Genomic DNA, 20,108 nt, shown 5'->3' on the forward strand with positions numbered 1-20,108 from the left:
ATCCCTACTTTTGTCTTCTTCAGTATTCCCTGCTGAAAAATAAACCAACAATAATCTAAATGTATGCTTATAAGCATTACACTTAACATGCAACAGGTCTTTACTTTTAGTTTCTATCTTTTCCAATTCTAGACTGTCACTATTTCTATAAAGTATCATCAAACCTCCTCCTTTTTTATCATCCATATTCCTCATATTTTCTACTTTACATTTAAAGCTTCCAGGTTCATCGTTGCTCTCTCAGATCAGATCAAATTCACGTTGGGGCTTTGCCTTTGCAACGGCACCTCTGTGTCTTTTACTCTTGTATGTTCCTTATTTTCACTAGTTTTTCTTGTTCATCCACATTTGTTTGTAGCACATTTTTCTTATCTTTAATATTTTCTTCACAAAAAGGGAATTTTCCAACTGTTTAAGCACTATCTTCTTCGTATGGTTGTTGGAGCTCAAATTGTTTTTATTCTTATATCACTATACTGTGGACAATATAACATAGAGTGGTTAGCATTTTCTTCTACATCATAGAATACAGAGTTTATACTTCCATCTTGGTGTCTGTTTATATATATATATATATATATATTTATAGCCTATATATATATATATATATATATACATATATATATATATATATTTATATATATATATATATATATATTTATATATATATACATATATATAGCCTATATATATATATATATATGTATATATATATATATATATATAAAGATATATATATATATATATATATAGATATATATATATATATATATAAATATATAAATATATTTATATATACATATATATATATATATACATATATATATATATATATATATTTATATATATATATATATATATTTATATATATATACATATATATAGCCTATATATATATATATATGTATGTATATATATATATATATATACATATATATATATAAAGATATATATATATATATATATATAGATATATATATATATATATATAAATATATAAATATATTTATATATACATATATATATATATATACATATATATATATATATATATATGTATGTATGTATGTATATATATATATATATATAAAGATATATATATATATATATATAAATATATAAATATATTTATATATATATATATATATATATGTATGTATGTATGTATGTGTATATATATATATATATATGCGTAAAAATCACAGGAAAACGTGATGCTCAGATGCAGAAGAACCACAGGGAAAATGAAAATACGAAATATACGCCTAAGTCCTGACTAGTTTCGTGATACTTCTTCAGAGGACTCTGAAGAAGTATCACGAAACTAGTCAGGACTTAAGCGTATATTTCGTATTTTCATTTTCCCCGTGGTTCTTCTGCATATATATATATATATATATATATGTATATATATATATATATATATGCAGAAGAACCACGGGGAAAATGAAAATACGAAATATACGCTTAAGTCCTGACTAGTTTCGTGATACTTCTTCAGAGGACTCTGAAGAAGTATCACGAAACTAGTCAGGACTTAAGCGTATATTTCGTATTTTCATTTTCCCCGTGGTTCTTCTGCATATATATATATATATATATATATATGTATATATATATATATATATTATTCAAGCCCCATGTGTTTGTCCTTGCTCTGAATAATAAAATTGACGCAAATGTGTTGTCATATACTTCTTCCTCCTTGATTTCACTTTTCCAGTTTTTATACAGAATTAGACTCTCCTTGCACTCCATTTCACTCTTCCATTTGCTTGTGTCCCATTCTCTTGTTCTCTTCTTTATGTCCTCTTTCGTATATCTCTCTACAACAATATGATTGTGGGCACACTACTAGAAGAAGCGTAGTAGGTACAAAGAGTTGCAATCTGCAGAAAATTCATTGACATTAGTTACCTCCTACACAGACAGCACAGCTTACATACTTTTATTTCTGACTCCTAGTGCATATCTAATATAGTGGACAACATCATTAGTTGGTGTTTCTAACTTCCCTTATTGTGTGCCATTGCTTCTAAATTTTCTCAATTCATGACAACTAAACATATGCTCAGTTGTATCATCTGCTTCACTACCAACACACAAAGCGTTTCCTTATGGTTCCTGTTTCTATAACTTTCTTTAAATTTTATCATATTCAACCTTATTTTCATGATTATTAATGCTTCATTAGAATTAATTGTATCCCACGTAATATTTTCTGCAATTGATATTTACAAACCTCGGTTTGGTAATTTCTGCTTTATTTTCTTCTATTTTTCTTTTAGTTTTATCTACCACTTTACTTTTCATTTATTTCTTGAGTTCTTACTTTTCATACTTTTTTATTACATTTTTTTTTTTTCATTTTCCACGTTTCTTTAATACTTTTTCTCCACCAAATTACCACATGATTCCCTTATTTGGTCTTTCAGTATCGCCTTAACTAGTCGTTTATCATTTGATGTTATGAAACCGCATCACCTTTTTATAATCTATTCGATTTGCAATTGACCCTATTGCTGTTTCTGCCATTAACCCCCAATATGGTATGGTAGCAACCTTTTCAAACATTCCTTTTATAATTGTGTACTGTATACTCTCTAGTTCTTTCAATTCTTTTTATTTTATTAAACCTCATGTCTCAATATTTGCAGACATTGAAGGTACTACTACTGTCCCATAGATCTTTATTTTCACAAGCAATGTCAACCCTGTTACTGTCTCTATGCTTCCGAACTTTTTGCACCATGTATTATATTTTTGTTTCCCATTTACTTATGCTAAGACTAAGGTTTCCCTTTTTCTGAGTACCATTCGCCTAAGTATTTACATTCTTCTAACTGTTTCCATCCTTCTATTTCTAATCACTCCATTAACCTTTTTAACTTCTGTTTTAACGCCGCTAATTTCTTTAGCTCTTCCAAACTGCGGTAGTTGCTTATAGCTCTTTCTACTTTGTATTTACTGTTGCTTGGAAACATTGTCATCTACACAAATCAGGGATTCTATTCTAATGTTTCTAATCAGGGTTATCGTCTTCTCACATATAGAATTAACATTGTCCGAGACAATTGAACATAAATTTGGTCCAAAAAAATTTCTGTTTTACATTTCCTTTTATATCAATTTCTTTTGTATATCTGACAGGACTCTTGGTAATTGCTTTAGCTTTCTCATTTAGTTTATATATCATTTTAGCATTGTAAGGACATCACTCCCTCTGTCGTCCAGCAATTTCACCGAATTCTCTATTTTATTTAAATTCTCCTTTCGCCACACTGTGGCTAACTGTATATATTTATTCCGCTCCCTCAGAGCTACAATTTCATGTATTTATTATTTCATTACCTATTTCTACTGACTTTTAATTCAAGTATTTGTATGTGTGAAAAAACACACATATTTTGGCGGTTAGTTCAAGCCGAATTGGCGCCTGCGCACATGCTACTTTTCCGTCCGCACCCTGTATTATATTCCCACGTATGTTTGAATAAACTGTCAGTTGTCGTTGGTGATAGCTCGTCTCACTGTCCATATAACTGGTGACACCGGAGTTGAAGTAGCATCAGCGGTTTTGGCTTTGCCATTAACGGACTTATTACGGCCGGCCGTGCTACCTTCTTTTTACTCCGTTACCTTAGGCGTGAGCTTCGGCCTTTGGTGCTCCCACACCTCGGTGCATGTAAGGCAGTAGGATAAGCTTAACCGACATATCAACTTCCCACCTCTTCGCCGACTTGTCAACTGACCACAATGGCGGATTCAACTGCCCATCACGCCCATCGGCCTCGCCTCCACGCCCAAAGTCAAACTGCCGCCGTTTTCTCAACACAACACCGCTTCCTGGTTCCTGAGAGCGGACGTACTCTTCCGAGTCGCTAGGCTCGGCGACTCCTGCGCCAGGGCCGACATCGTTCTCACCTCCATCCCAGAGGAGGTATTCGACAAGATTTCCCCATGGCTCGACGCCCAGGCTGGCCAAGTTTCCTACGATGACCTGAGAACGAAACTCATCGGTATCTACTCACTCTCCGTTTCAGCAAGGGCACAGAAAGTCCTGGACCTCGCCGGCAAACCCATGGGTGACACCTCTCCTGTCGAGGCATGGGACGAGTTAACCGGCCTGCTAATGCTCCCCAAAACCGACAGCAACGGCCGATGGCGCGAGATTAGCCTATCTCGCGAGATTTTCCTTCGACGCCTACCGCATGACGTAAGGGCCCAATTGACGGACGCCGACACGCTTCCGATGAACGAACTCCTGTCGAAGGCTCAGAAGCTCCACGAGGCCTCCAAAGCATCTCACCTCAGGGCATCATCAGTATCGTCTTCGTTCTCCTCCTTCAGCTGCTCTTCCATAGACTCTTCAGCAACGGCTCCTGACGACGACGACGAGATCAACGCTCTAGCAAGAAGGAAACCACCACAACCGACACGTCCGAACCCTAGGCCTAACCCAGCATGGTGCTTCTACCACCAACAGTTTAGCAGCGACGCCAAGAAATGTAGGGCACCGTGCAACTTCCCTAGAAGATGACGCCAGAAGAGACCACCTACCACCAACGCAGCTGCAGGAAACCAAAACAAGAATGGTTTCTATATCCTCGACACCGTCTCCAACCGTAGACTCATGGTCGACACCGGCGCTATGCAGTCAACATTCCCGCCGTCACAAGCCGACCTAGACCATGGTCCCAGCAAAGACGCCCCCTCACTCGTCGCCGCCAACGGGTCTCCCATACGGTGTTATGGGACCAGGACCCTCAGGATATCTATCATGGGCCGTTCGTATTCCTGGCCCTTCGCCATGGCTGCTGTCAGTCGCACCCTCATCGACACAGGAACCTGCCAGTCCTGTGCCCTAAGAGCCGGCCCTGCCACAATGTCCGTATCCGCTGTAATGACGCAGCCCTACGCCAACCTCCTGCAAGAATTTCCTGACGTTTTCAAGCCCGAGCTCCGACACTCGCCGGGATCCCCCTCCAAGCACAGGATCTACCACCACATCACGACAACGGGACCTCCTACTCACGCCAAATTCCGCCGCCTCCCGCCCCAGAAGCTGAAGGACGCCAAACGCGCCTTCGAGGACATGGAACGCATGGGTATCTGTAAGAAAGCATTGAGCCCCTGGGCATCTCCCCTACACATGGTAAAGAAGCCTGACGGGACCTGGAGACCTTGCGGTGACTACAGGCGCCTCAATCTCATCACAACGCCCGACCACTATCCCCTGCCCAACATGCAGGACCTGACGAATGCGTTGCATGGCGCGAAATATTTCACCAAGATGGACCTTCTCAAGTCTTACTTCCAGGTACCCGTATTTCCGGAGGACATTCCGAAAACTGCCATTGTGACACCGTTCGGATCCTACACCTTCGCATACTCAATCTTCGGTCTACGCAATGCGGGGGCGACCTTCCAACGACTAATGGATAGCATTTTGGGCGACCTACCATTCTGCGTCTGCTATGTCGACGGCATCCTGATATTCTCAAAGACCAAGGAGCAACACCGGAGGCACGTCCGCACCGTCCTCAAGCGCCTACAGGAGAATGGCCTGGTCGTACGTTTCGACAAATGCACGTTCAGCGCGGAAGGAGTGGACTTCTCGGTCATCGCGTTTCCTCATGTGGGGTAAAACCCATGACAACCAAGGTGGACGCCATCAGAAAGTTCCCGATACCTACGACCACCCGCCAACTTCAGGAGTTCCCAGGGATGGTCAATTACTACAGGCGCTTCATCCCCAACGTCGCACAGACCCTGACACCCCTCGACGACGTCCTGACGGGAAAGGCAAAGAAACTTGAGTGGGGTTCCCCCCAACAAAACGCATTCACCCGGATAAAGGACGCCTTCGCAAAAGCCACCACCCTGGCTTATTTCGACGATAACACACCCTTGCGACTGACGACCGACGCCAGCAACGTCGCCTGTGGGGTTGTGCTGGAACAGCTCGTCGATGGTTCTCCTCGACCGCTGGCATTCTTCAGCAGGAAATTAAAACCTGCCGAAACAAGATACAGCACCTTCGACAGGGAACTCCTCGCCGTCTACCTCGCCGTCCGCCACTTCAGGCACATCCTGGAGGGCACACCCTTCACAATCGCGACGGACCATCAACCCCTCGTACACGCCTTCACAAAATCGACAGACGCATGGTCCTCCCGACAACAACGTCATCTCGCAGCAATCGCCGAATTCGGGTGCACCATAAGCTACGTTCCTGGAAAGAAAAACCCAGTCGCGGACGCCCTTTCAAGGATTGAAATTGACGCAATCCACCTGGGAATCGATTACGCCAACCTCGCATCCGAGCAGCGCACCGACCAAGAGGCACAGGATCACCTGACGGGGCCATCTGCGCTCAAGGTAACTGCGATTCCCCTCGGGCCAGCGGGAGTAACTATCCTCTGCGACACCAGCACCGGCCGCCCATGTCCCTGGATTCCAGCTTCCTGCAGAAGAAAAATATTCGACATCATCCATGGACTTTCACACCCCTCGGGACGCACCACTGCTCGCCTTCTGTCTGAAAAGTTCATCTGGCCAGGGATCAAAAAGGACGCCCGGGAATTGGCGAAGACATGCATCAACTGCCAATCAAGCAAAATCAGCTGTCACACCGAATCGGGGATAGGTGATTTTCCCCAACCGAAAAGACGTTTCGGTCACATATACATCGACGTCGTGGGACCGTTGCCGCCTTCGGGATCTGCTCGCTACCTGCTGACAATCATCGATTGCTCCACGAGGTGGTTGGAAGCATCACCGATGACCGAAGCTACGACCCAAGCATGCGCCGAAGCCCTTTTGTCAAGCTGGGTGAGCAGATTTGGCGTTCCTGACGACATCACGACAGACAGAGATATGGCTCGCTCTGGCAAACCTGATGGGAACGACTCTCCACAGCACCACGGCATACAACCACGTAGCAAACGGCATGGTCGAACGAACTCATCGCGCCCTCAAGGCGTCCCTGGTGGCGAGCTGCACCGACGGGGACTGGAAATCACGACTTCCTTGGGTACTCCTCGGCCTTCGCACCGCCCCTCGCGCAGATGGCGAGCCATCGGCCGCCGAAAAGGTTTACGGAGAGGCGCTCGCAGTCCCCGGCGAATTCTTTCCCACATCAACCGACGACACGCAGCTGGATCATCTTAGGGACATCGCCAGGAAATTCAGGCCATGTCTTAAAACTTACCAGGACAGAACTAAGCATTTCAAGCCAAAGAACGTGGATGACTGCGGGTATGTTTTCGTCCGTGTCGACGCTCATCGACAGCCGTTAACTAACCAGACCTTATCGAGGCCCCTACCGAGTAATCAAGAAAACGACGAAAGCCTTCCTTCTCGACGTGCATGGCCAAGAAGACTGGGTCTCAATAGACCGCGTGAAACCGGCGTTTCTCGAAGGGAGCGACACTGACTCCCCGGGACCTGGCAGATCCAGAGGGCCACCTCAAAACAAGGCGCCCAACGAGAAGAAAAGCAACAAACGATGACGAGAGGTAGCGATCCATACGCCGACTGCCGACGCGCCCCTCCGTTCAAGAACAAGAGGAACCCTCTGACGCCCGAAACGATACGAAGATTAGTCTCATCAGCCCTCTACGCTGCCTGATGTCTGGGGGGGGGGCGAGTACTTGTAAGGACATCACTCCCTCCGTCGTCCAGCAATTTAACCGAATTCTCTATTTTATTTAAATTCTCCTTTCGCCACACTGTGGCTAACTGTATATATTTATTCCACTCCCTCAGAGCTACAATTTCATGTATTTATTATTTCATTACCTATTTCTATTGACTTGTAATTCAAGTATTTGTACGTGTGAAAAAACACACATATTTTGGCGGTTAGTTCAAGCCGAATTGGCGCCTGCGCGCATGCTACTTTTCCGTCCGCACCCTGTATTATATTCCCACGTATGTTTGAATAAACTGTCAGTTGTCGTTGGTGATAGCTCATCTCACTGTCCTTACAGCATCACCTTTCCCTACCATCTTACTCAATTCATTGATGCAGCCTTTCAAGCAGTTTATCAGAACACCTTATTGGTTAAGTACAAGTTCTCTGTCAGGGGACAAATGGTGAGATCTTGGATGGTTAAGTAACTGAGTTAGAATAAGAAAAGGAAATTTTAATGATTTCAACGTCAGTTCAAGGACTTATGCACACAAATTGTTAGCTGAACATAAGTTGTTTATTGTTCGAGTACATTGGCCAAGTAGTGCGCTCGCTAAAACAAATGAGCAAACTGTTATATCCCCCTTCTTTAAAAACGTTACTAATTGTAAATAAGAACATTTTGGGAATGCTAAAATCATATTATTTGTTGCCTCACATACAAAACAAGGCTACTCCCAAATACTAAAACATTGTGGGGTTTGAAGCAAGTACAGTACTTCACAATATGAGATATCAATTTGAACCCTCATATAAAATAGTAATAGACATTTTGAGATAACATCACTATCTGAACTATGATTTAAAATATAACTAGATATTTTGACATATCACCATTGGAACCATGATATAAAATAAAAAAGACACTATAATATAGTATCACTCTTATTCTAAGAACATTAATCATTAAGATGTCATTCACATAATATACAGTTCATTGTTCATATCTCTTTGGTTTCTTCACACTTCTGCTGGATCTCAATGTCACTGTAGTACCTTTGGCTGGTATGGTCGTGGATAGTGGTGGATCTGTGGGCTTCTCAGACACGGCTGCGTCTGGGGCCTGCTCGTTAGGGACACTGATGGAGCTTAGTGGCACGGCGTCATGCTTGGTGTCGGGGGTTGTGGATGTTGCTGATCCTTGAGGCTCAGTTGTTGCTGACTTGTTGTCGCGGAGATGGTTCTGACTGCTAAGGAAAAGTTTTCCAGTGGGTGTCGCAACAATGTACAAGCGAGGTTCTGAAGCATTCTCCTTCACGGTTGCTTTCTCCAATTTCTTTGGGAGTTGGTTCTGAATGTATATCTGCTGTCCTTCGATTAGCGGAGGTCAATCTGTTGTTACCCGGCGGTCAAACTGCTATTTCTAGTTCTGTTGTCGGTCTTGGAGTCGGTGGTAGATCAGGTGCCTGCTGTGGATTGCCTGTAGAATCTCTTTCTGCTTGGCTGCCGGTATCACAATACGTTCTCTTTTTAAAACCAGCGAGTCTTCTACTGACATCTCGTCCCTGTAGGCCCAGTAGGGTCGTAACGGTAATGGTAGTTCCCTCTGTTTCCCTGGCCATCCTTAGACGAAGAACTCCTTTACTGGTGCTGCTTCCAGGTCTCGCCCTGTCTCAGTTTTCAATCTGTAGATCTTCTCCATAGGGAATTGGACGAAATGGACCTTCATGTTGAGTTGCATCGGCTGGTTATTCGGCAGTTGGACAGTCGAGATAGTCCATCAGGAAGAATCATCTGTTTCCCAAGCTTGGGGATGGTGAGATCATACTCTTGCAGTTTCAGTAGCATACGCTGTAGATGCGGTGGAGCTGCTGTCAGGTTCTTGAGGGAGATCATTTCAAGTGGCTTGTGGTCATTTGACCTCAACTGGCTTCCCATAGATGTAAGTGTCGAATTGCTTGCAACCAAACATAATGGCCAGGAGTGTCAGTTGGTGTCAGCGATTTCAATGCAAAACCCACGAGTCTGCTGTCTTGGAGTAGTACTGCTCGTAGTCCGTGGCTAGACGCGTCCACTTGTATAACACTTGTTTTGGTTTGGGTCAATAAAAGCAAATAATAGCTCGTTGTTCACTGGAAGTCACTGTCTTGTTTCTGAAGCTCACTGAGGAGTGCCATCAGCTGCAACAGTCACGGTATGAAGGACAACATGTAGGTGACAATTCCCAGAAACTACTGGAGTCGACCTACACCATCTGGTAGGGGGATGGCTTGATGTTGTTGACCTTCTTTGGGTTGGGATGGACGCCGTCTTTGTTTTAGACGAATGAAAATAAACTGTATGCTTTCCTGGTTGATACAGCACTACGAGCTGTTAAAGACCAGACCTTTCTCAGCTGCTATCCTCATCAGGGTTGGCGTTGTGCTCCTCCATGGTCTTACCAAAGATGGCCATGTCAGTGATACCAATTGTACCCGGACACTGCTCAAGGATCTCGTCCATCCTTTGTTGGAAAATATCCTGGCTCATCCTCAGGCCGAAGGTCATACGAGTGAAACAATACCTCCCGAATGGCAAATTAAATGTTGTTAGCCGTTGGCTATTGTCGTCCAGCTTGACCTACCAGTACCCATTCTTGGCATCCCTCTTGGAGAAAAACTATGCCCCTGCGATGTTGTAGATGATTTCTTCAAGGGTAGGGGTACGGTGGGGGTTACGCTTGATGACTTTGTTTAAGTCCCTAGGGTCTAAATAGATCCTTAACTGACCGTTGCTCCTCTGACTGTAGGCTAGGCTGCTTACCCAGTCGGTTGGCTTGCTAATTTTCTTGATGATCCCTTGGTTTACCATCTTGTCCAGTTCTGACTTCACCTCGTCCTTCATGTGTATCGGGTACTTGCACGGAGCATGGATCACCGGCGCTGCGTTGTCCTTCATGATGATGTGGTACGTCCCTGGGGAGTCTCCAATGTGGTCGAATTGTTCAGGGTACTGCTGTAATAGATCTTGAACAGAGTTCAGTTTGGGTGTCGACTCTTGTTTTGGTTGATCTACTTAAAGTTCACAATATAGTGTCACTAACTTTAACTCTCTGGCGCTCAGAAGACCTAGGATGGTTGGCCTGTGAGTGTCTGCAATGTAGAATTCTATGTTATGCCATTCTCCATGACCAAAGCGACATTTTAGTTCTAGGACGCCATGCTGAGAGATCTGTGTCCCGTTGTAGGCTACTAGGACTAAGTCGCGGCGAGTCAAGGCACTAAGATAGGGCTCACCTGTCCTCTGTACCTGTAGTGGACACATTTTGCGGAATATGCGGAGAGGAAGTATGCTACCCTCTGCGCTGGTTTCGACTTTCACCTTCAGGTCCGCTGGAGCACGGGGTTTCTCAGGGATCTGTATGTCGACGTTAGCAAAAACCAAATTGCATGTGTTGCTGGAGATGCTGTCGATAGTAATCGATGAAAATGATAAGTATTCAAACTCCTCTTTGTCGTTGCTCTCGTCATTCTGGGTGACGGCATGTACTTTTCTGTGACGTGTCTCCCTGCGACGATCCTGTGACTTCTTGGGTGTGCCGGACTGTTGGTCACACTTGGTTTGGTGTCTTGGTTTCTTCTTGACACTTGAGAGGCACACTGTTTTTAAGCGGTTCTGTTTATGGCACTTGTTACAAGTCGTCCCGTGGGCTGGGCACTTGTCTTTTGGGTGATTACATCCACACCAGCAACATGACCACTTTACTGGGTGTTTCCGTATGATGCTTACTGTTTCGGTGGTGGTCTCCTTAGCTTCTGTGAATGGCTTCATGTGGTCCACAGATGCCTCGTGTGTGTGCCCAAGATTGATCGCTTCATCCAACGTGAGCTTCCTGTCCTTGGAGAGAAGCTCCTTCTGCAGTTCAGAGTGACGTGTTCCTGTGATTCTGGGCTCAATGAGGTGCTCTTTATAATCGTCCCCCTTGTTAAAGTTATACTTTTGAATGTGCAATTTTAGTTGCGATATGAAATCATCAACGCTCTCAATTGGCTACTGTTTGAACTTTTGTAGGAAGAGCCTCGCCACTCGGAAGTTTGTCCTTGGCTTGATTTGTTCAGCAAACTTCTCTCACACCTTTCCTGGATCCTTAGGATCTTTCCAGATAGGAACCACGAGTTGTACCGTTTGATTCCTTCCTTTCCTGTTAGTAACAGGATATTGTTAACTTGCTTCTCATTGTTAATGTCTTTCACAGAAAAATAGAGTTCACAATATTGCTTAAAAATGTCATAAGAGTTGACAATGTCGATGCCTGACCAGTCTATTTGTGGCATAATGGAGTTTTGCAAGTCTACCATCGTAGTTATTGATATAGACACTATTGCTGCACCGAGATTGTTTGTAAGTGTCACACACTTTTACATATACATGCTCTGGCGAGACTATCAGGGGTGCCGCCACGCTACAGTTCTGACGTGATTTTATGTACGGGTTGTACGCAAAAATGCAAGAATTTTCTATTCTGTCGCTGTTCAGCGGTTATATACCTGGTTCACTGTCATATGTTTTCCGCTAAGCTGCCACCATGTAATGATCTCAATATCAGTTTAAGGATTTATGAAGAAAAATTGTTAGCTGCACATGAATTGTTTATAGTTTGAGTCATAGAAGGAGTGATACAAAAAAAAAAAAAAAAAAAAAAAAAAAAAAAAAAAAAAAAAATTGAATTGGGGCTGGACCACACATAATCATACACATTGGCAAAGTAGTGCACTGGCTAATACAAATTATCGAACTGTTAAAGAAATCAACAAGGGAGATTTACAATCTCAAGATGTCTTAGACCCAAAATATATACTAAATAAATCTAACATGAAACTCCAAATGAAGACAGTTGGCCAACCCATCTGGAAAACAAACCGTACAAACACTAGAAAACTATTCACAGAGACAAATCAGTAGCGAAAAATTCTACATCCTCACGGCTACCCTTCTGCTGCCATTAGGAATAACATAGAGGTTCAGGTCATAACTTACAGACTTGTCTATCCCAAGTAATGATTGTAATCAATAACAGTATTCGGTGTTTTCAGGTGATCTGCTGTTGACCTACCCTCTATCCAATCACACTGAAATCTGCTAATATTGTCATTAATTTGAGTTTTAATTTTCATTAGTCTTAATTTTTCAAACACTACTAATTGTGTTTGTAATAAATTGTCCTCTTCTATTGTCTATATTATAATCTGCTACCTTTAGAGTTTCCCACAGATAATAGTTCTAATTCATCCCATTCATCAGGTATTTTCTATTATCTCTCCGATTTCAATTATAATTTCTCTCATGTTTTTCAACACCTAATTTATCATTTCTTGTCTGTCTCTTGTATTCTTATTTTTCAGGGATAGTATTACAGCATTTACCTCTTGCTAAATTGTCTTCATTACTGTACTTTTTGTATTTTAATTTTCCTATTACCAACCTTAAAGCTAATTTATTAATTTTGTCAGCCCCTTCCTCCAATTCTGTATTTCTCTTTTCCAACACAAATAGGTTTGTATAATAGAGTTCAAATTCTTTTTTTAATATATTCAAAATTTGCTATTGTTACTTCACCTTTATTTCTGATGACAGTCATAGGACTTGTCTTACGTCCATCTATTATTTGTTTTTTCTTAATCCCAAAATGCTGCTCCATTGACCCCATCTTTTCTATTTTAACTTCATCTGCTGTTTGTATTACCTTCTTTGCATTTTCTCTGCCATTTTCTTTTATTGTGAACTTGTCTACTGGTTTTTCTTGAACTTCATGGAGTCGTCTGTTTTCTAAATTATATTCCTTCAATCTAATCTTTATTTTCCTTTTCATCTTAATTAAACCTCTTATTTTTTTTTTTGGTTTGTGTTGAAATTTCCTGCTGACTTTCCTGCTGCACTTCTCCTTTTCTTCTATTAACATTTTCTTACCATATTTTATACTTGTCTTTTATCGTCCCCCTCCTTATTGATCATTTACATAATTATTTTTTGGGCTCAAGCCATATCGTCCTGATGGAAGGTTCCTATTGGTAGCTTTCTAAGGGATATTTGGCTACAGTGATATTCCCAGAGAATTAACCTTTAGGTCTCCAGAATTCTAACTCGTGGCACGAATATCCTTAAAATTTCACTTAAGGATATCGCATAATATCAGGGGACGTATATCTTGATATGACACATGGCAATCTTCACCCCAAATAGCATTTTCGTTTCGAGGGGGTAGAGTGGCGAAAATAGAAGGGGAGCCGTTATCAAGGTTACCCTTCCTCCTGCACTACTACGAGTATCCAAGATGGCGCTTATTCCTATTTTTGTAGCGATTTTGCACCATTGCACGGTGGTTTTCTCTGTTGCTCTGACGTTTGTGATTGATTATCTGAGGATTAATCATGCAATCTCCAGCTTCTTCTGCCTCTGGAAAGTTGAGTATTTATTCTTTACAGTGTATAAATTTTAGCTCCTGCTTGACAGAGAAATTAGAGTAATTTTATGTGTTCGGAGCTTGGCCGTTCAGTGGAGGCCCCATGGCCGCTGTTGTTCTTAACGCATGTGTTATTTAGTTAGTAGAACGACATTCCCGCTTGTAATAGCATGAATAAGTCATGAAAGCTATTTAGCCACAATTATACTGGGAGAGTTATATATTTTCGATCGTATACTTTAGAGTTTTGGCGATTTAGGTAACCGAATCTCGACCTGCACTAGGCTTCCTAGCCTACGCGCTTCAGTATACTTTCTTACATGATATAGATCGACTTTCCTGGTTGTAATAGCATTAATAAATTATGAAAGCTATTTAGGCACAATTATACTAGTAAAGATATATATAATTATGCATATTTTCCTCTTCCTTATGTCGATCATGTACGTTAGAGTTTCGGCGATTTAGGTAACAGAATCTCACCCCGCGCTAGGCTACTTAGCCTATATGCTTCAGTATACTATCATACATGTTCACCGTTTACCCACGTGTATCGTTTTATCAATTCATCGTTAGATAGATATCTCCTAGAATTAATTATATAGCTCGATACTCGTCTCCTGTGGAGATTTAAGGGTAATCCCTTCTTCCGTCTGAGTACCGCCATAGGCAACAACCCTATCTTAGTCTTGCCATGGAGTAGTTCACTCAGGCTTGACTAGGCAGGTGTTTTCTCTCTTTCACCCTTGCCGGTGAGTATGCCGGCTTGGGTTTTCGACAGAACCTCAGAGTATTCAGTCTTTCTGCCGGTGGCCAAGCGGCAGCGTGAGTAGTCACTCCCCTGCCGGCTTAGTGCTGCCGGCATAGGAGGCTAAGCCTACCTAGGCCACACTTGAAGCGGTAGTATGATACCGCCACCTTCTCCCCTGCTGTCTTGAAGACTAGTCCTGTTTCGGCAGACCCTAAGCTGAAGAATAGATATTCTTCTGCCGCCTAGGATGGCGCCGATACTGAAACAATGTTTCACTCTTGTGTTCTCAGTAGGGAAACTGGACGCATACATCGCTGAACGACAGTTTAGCGAGAGTCTCCCCAAACTTTCCGACTTTCTCTTGCGCAAGGAACAAGAGACGAAAGAGAGACTTGCTGCATCCTTATCCCTACAAAACTGCATAGAGATATGTGCAGGCCAAAGAAGTACCCCAGACATGCTCATGGTCCTGGCCAAAATGCATATGGCCACCCTAGTGAATGACCTATATGCTTTCATGAAGGCTAGGAGAGCCTGTAGAGAGTTCGTGTTCGCTGCTGCAACAGTGAAACACGAACCCAGGAAGCTTAAATCTTCTAACATCTGGGGTAAAGACCTCTTCCCGAACGAAGTAATCAAAGAGGTAGTTGAGAAAGCCGTCGTGGAGAATAGGAACCTTCTCCAGAAATGGGGCATTGTTATATATTACTTTAGTTTATCTTAACTTATGATCAATTCCATTTTCTGTTATTGTAGTTACGTTTTCATTACATCATGACTCCAGCCGTTGGGCAGTTGAATTTAAAATCAAGTCAGTGTCTGCCTCCGTGTACTAGAGAATTCATCTCTCTTCAAGAACTCGTCTTTTTATTTCCTTTTTCTGCATGCATTTTTACAGAGACTAACTAAAATAGAACTAAAGCAGGAATATTACAAGTGGCGACGAGGAATACGACAGAAAATAAATTGATTAACCATGGCTACACAGTGTCCAGCATTCAATCCTAACTTAGAAATTGTAGTTGAGTTTCTTGAAAGATTCACAGTTCAATCTGCTGATTTACTGCAGCAAGCTGGAGACGACAGTACTAAGAAGGTTAGTATTTTGGTCAAATCTCTTCCTGTAAATGTCGTTACTGATGTGCAACTGAGACTTAAACCAGTGAAACTGTCAGACGCCACATACGAAAATATCAAAGAAAAGTTCATTGCTCAGTATGAGGTTAAAAAGAATGTGATAGGTGCAACGGTACAATTCCTGAATAGGAAACAACTTCCGGATGAATCTATTGAAAACTATGCACGTGCATTAAATGACTTGTGTTCAAATTGCAATTATAAAGATTGGTGTCGGGACAGGTCTCTGCGAGATGCATTTGGGAGTGGCTTAAGGTCTGCCAGCATTCTGAGTGGTTTGTTACAAGACTGTGAAAACAAGTCATTTAACGAGTGTGTTGAGAAGGCGAAACTACTGGCAACATTTTCCGCTGATGCTCAGGATATAAAGCCAGAATGCAATCATCACACAAGCTATAAAGTTACTGAACATAGGGCTAAAGGTATTAAAAAAGGTTCCTACTTCATATATTTGCATAAGGTGTGGTAGCAAATAATTTTGCTGATTATTGTTTTGCCATGAAACTGAAATGCATGAAATGCCAGAAAACTGGCCACCTTGCTAGGTGTTGCAAATCCACTGCAAAGTCATTGCATGCAGTTTCTGAAGCAACTCCGAGGGATGCAGCAACGACCCAGGGAGATGTGGCAACACAGCATAAGGGGATGGCACGCTGTGACCAGACGGATGATGATGTTAGTGTCGTAGAAGACAGCTGTGAATGTTCTCAGCGAAGGGTAAATTCTTTTTTAGAATAAACTCCACTTTGCCTATGTCTGATTCATCATATATGTTGAGCTGTTTTATTAACAATGAGAAAGTCGATTTTGAAATTGATAGTGGAAGTCATGTTTCTACAATATGTCAAAGTGATGCAGTCAGAGCGCGTGTTATTTCTCCAACAAAACACCGTGTTCGCGGATACAGTGGAAATGCTATAAATTTATATGGAGAAGCTTATGTAAATGTGACTTATGGTCACAAAATGTTGAAACACAAATTCTTAATTGTAAATTCCAGTAATGTTAATTTGTTGGGTAGGGATTTATGTTAAAAGATGGATATTAAACATGTGTTACCTGATGTTATGCAATATTCTGATAAGGTAAATAATGTAAATGTGAGTAAATATAATGATGTCAGGAATAGAATTTTGTCTGAATTCAAAATATATTTACTTGATGAATTTCAGTCTGACGTCAAACATATTGTCTCCTTAAATGTCATGTCTGATGCAAAGCCAATTTTTGCAAGAGCTCGACCTGTTCCATTGCGTTTACGAAGTAAGGTAAAAGAAGAACTTGACAGGTTAATTACTAGTGGTAAGATATCTAAGGTATATACCAGTGATTGGGCTTCACCCACAGTTAATGTCATGAAGGATGAGAATCACATTCGAATATGTGGGGTTTTTTCAGTTACAGTCAATAAATTCCTTGATCCAGTACAGACTCCATCACCCTCTATTGACGAGGTCATTGCACAAGTTGGCTCTGCAACAGTTTTCTCTAAAATTGATTTAGCACATGCATCTCTACAGTTGCCGTTAGATGAAGAATCTAAGAAATATACAACAATTAACACTTGTGAAGGATTGTATCGATACAATTACCTCCCATTTGGCTTACGGGCTAGTTCCGGTATATTCCAGTCATTTATGTTGCAGTTACTGAATGACATTAATAATTTGATTACTTACCAGGATGATCTACTTATTTTGTCTCCTAATGTTGATGAGCATATTGTTACCTTGAGGAAAGTATTAAGTACTCTTCAGGATGCTGGTATCAAAGTTAATAACAATAAATGTTCCTTTTTTACAAAAGAGGTGCATTATTTAGTGCATATATTCAATAATAAGGGGGTGCATACTGACCCTGGAAAAGTTCGTTCCATTGTTGATGCCCCTGCGCCCAAAGATTTAAAGCAATTGCAAACATTCCTGGGACTGTGTAACTATTATAAACGGTTTATTCCTAAATTCACTGACGAGTTTGCTCCATTGTATAGATTATTGCATAAAAATGCAAGATTTGTATGGAATCAGGAACAACAGAAGTGCTTTGATACTGTTAAGTTATTGTTCACATCTCATAGGGCTCTGCAATTGTTTAATCCAGGTTATGAAACCTTGTTGGAAACAGACAGTTCAGGATATGGAATTGCTGCTGTACTGATGCAACGTAAAGATATGTAGGCTACTCTCAGTGGCTGCCTGTAATATTTGCCTCACGTACTCTGAGCAATGCGGAACGTAATTACTCAAATCTTGAAAGAGAAGCATTGTCTGTAGTGTTTGGGTGTGAAAAATTCAGAGAATTGCTTCTTGGTTCAAAATTCATCATTAGGAATGATCAACAACCTTTGCGTAAATTGTTCTCTCATACAGCAGGCGTACCTTTCACATGTTCTGCTAGGTTACAGCGTTGGTATTTAAGACTATCTCAGTTTAATTATTGTTTTGAATATTCAAAAGGCACAGATAATGTTAACAGTGATTGTTTAAGTAGACTGCCTCTGCCTGAATATGGTCATGATTGTGAGCCATATGAACTAATCTTTACTGTGAATTCCCTGTCAGATATGAATATAACCTGTGTTGAAATTCAAAAGGAGACAGATAAGGATGAAAGTTTATCTGAATTGAAACATTGTATAAAATACGGAGTTCCTATCAATGCTAAGTCTAACTTGTTGCCATATAAGAACGTTCTGAAGGATATGTCTATTATGAAAGGCTGCATTTTGTATCAGAATCGTGTTTTAATTCCTCATTCTGTACGGCAAATGGTATTAGAGAAATTTCATGTAAGCCATCCAGGAATATGTAGTATGAAGTCTTTAGTGCGCTCTCTTATCTGGTACCCTAACATTGATCATGATGTTGAAAGGCTGGTTAAAAATTGTGAGTTGTGTCAGTCTGTTCAAGCAAGACCAAGTAAAAATCAACATGTAATATGGCCTACTCCACCAACGCCTTGGTCTCGTGTTCATATAGACCATTTTTTCTATGAATCTCATACATGTCTTATTGTTATAGATGCGCTTAGTAAGTATATAGAAGTGGAAATAGTGCATAGTACGAGTGCAAATGAAACAATTGGTGTTTGGTGTTTTCAAGTAATGGGTTGTGTGACCCAACAGTAAATTTAGACAGTTTCTGGAGAACAATGGCATTATTCATATAACTCCTCCTTATTCACCATCAAGTAATGGTCAAGCAGAGAGGGGTAAGGGTTGTAAAAGAATTGCTTAAGAAATAACAAAGTGGTGAATCATTCAAAACACGTTTGGCTCAAGTTTTATTCCATTATCGTACTGTTCCACTTCTTCCCCTATCAGTGTCCCTGAATAATAGAAAGTTTGTATCGGTCAAAGATAGAATAAACCCTAAATATACAGCTAATAAGCCATTTTGTGAATTCAAACAAATCACTAAATTTGAGGTAGGTGATAAAGTTCTAGCACTTAACTTGAGAGATGGTCCAAAATGGTTTCAAGGTGAAATTGTTCAGAAATTAGGTGTAAATGCGTATAATGTTCATGTTCAGGAATTAGATGTCATATGGAAACGACACTGTAATCAACTATTGTCAATTATAGGTTCAGAACAAAAGAAAAGTATCAGTAATGAGTCCAGTTTTGTATCATCCTATAATGAATTACTTTCTCAGCAACAAGTAGTACAACCTTATGCTTCTGTTGAGTCCCTTTCCAATGTTTCGCTTCACAATAACATAAGTGTACTAGCTATTGGGGTTTCTGATGATATTCCTGTAACAGATGTTACTCCTATCAGACGCTCAACTAGAAATAGAAAACCTGTTATACGTTATGGATATGATGAATACTAGAGATGTTATGGTGTGTTATTGTAAATGATTGCCAAGGTTATTTTTCTATTATAATATTGTCTTATTTTGTTTTCATTTAGAGAGGAGCAATTGTTATATATTACTTTAGTTTATCTTAACTTATGATCAATTCCATTTTCTGTTATTGTAGTGATGTTTTCATTACGTCATGACTCCAGCCGTTGGGCAGTTGAATTTAAAATCAAGTCAGTGTCTGCCTCTGTGTACTAGAGAATACATCTCTCTTCAAGAACTTGTCTTCTCATTTCCTTTTTCTGCATGCATCTTTACAGAGAATAACCAAAATAGAA

This window comes from Palaemon carinicauda, chromosome 11 (genome assembly GCF_036898095.1).
Source record: "Palaemon carinicauda isolate YSFRI2023 chromosome 11, ASM3689809v2, whole genome shotgun sequence".
Taxonomy (NCBI): Eukaryota; Metazoa; Arthropoda; class Malacostraca; order Decapoda; family Palaemonidae; genus Palaemon; species Palaemon carinicauda.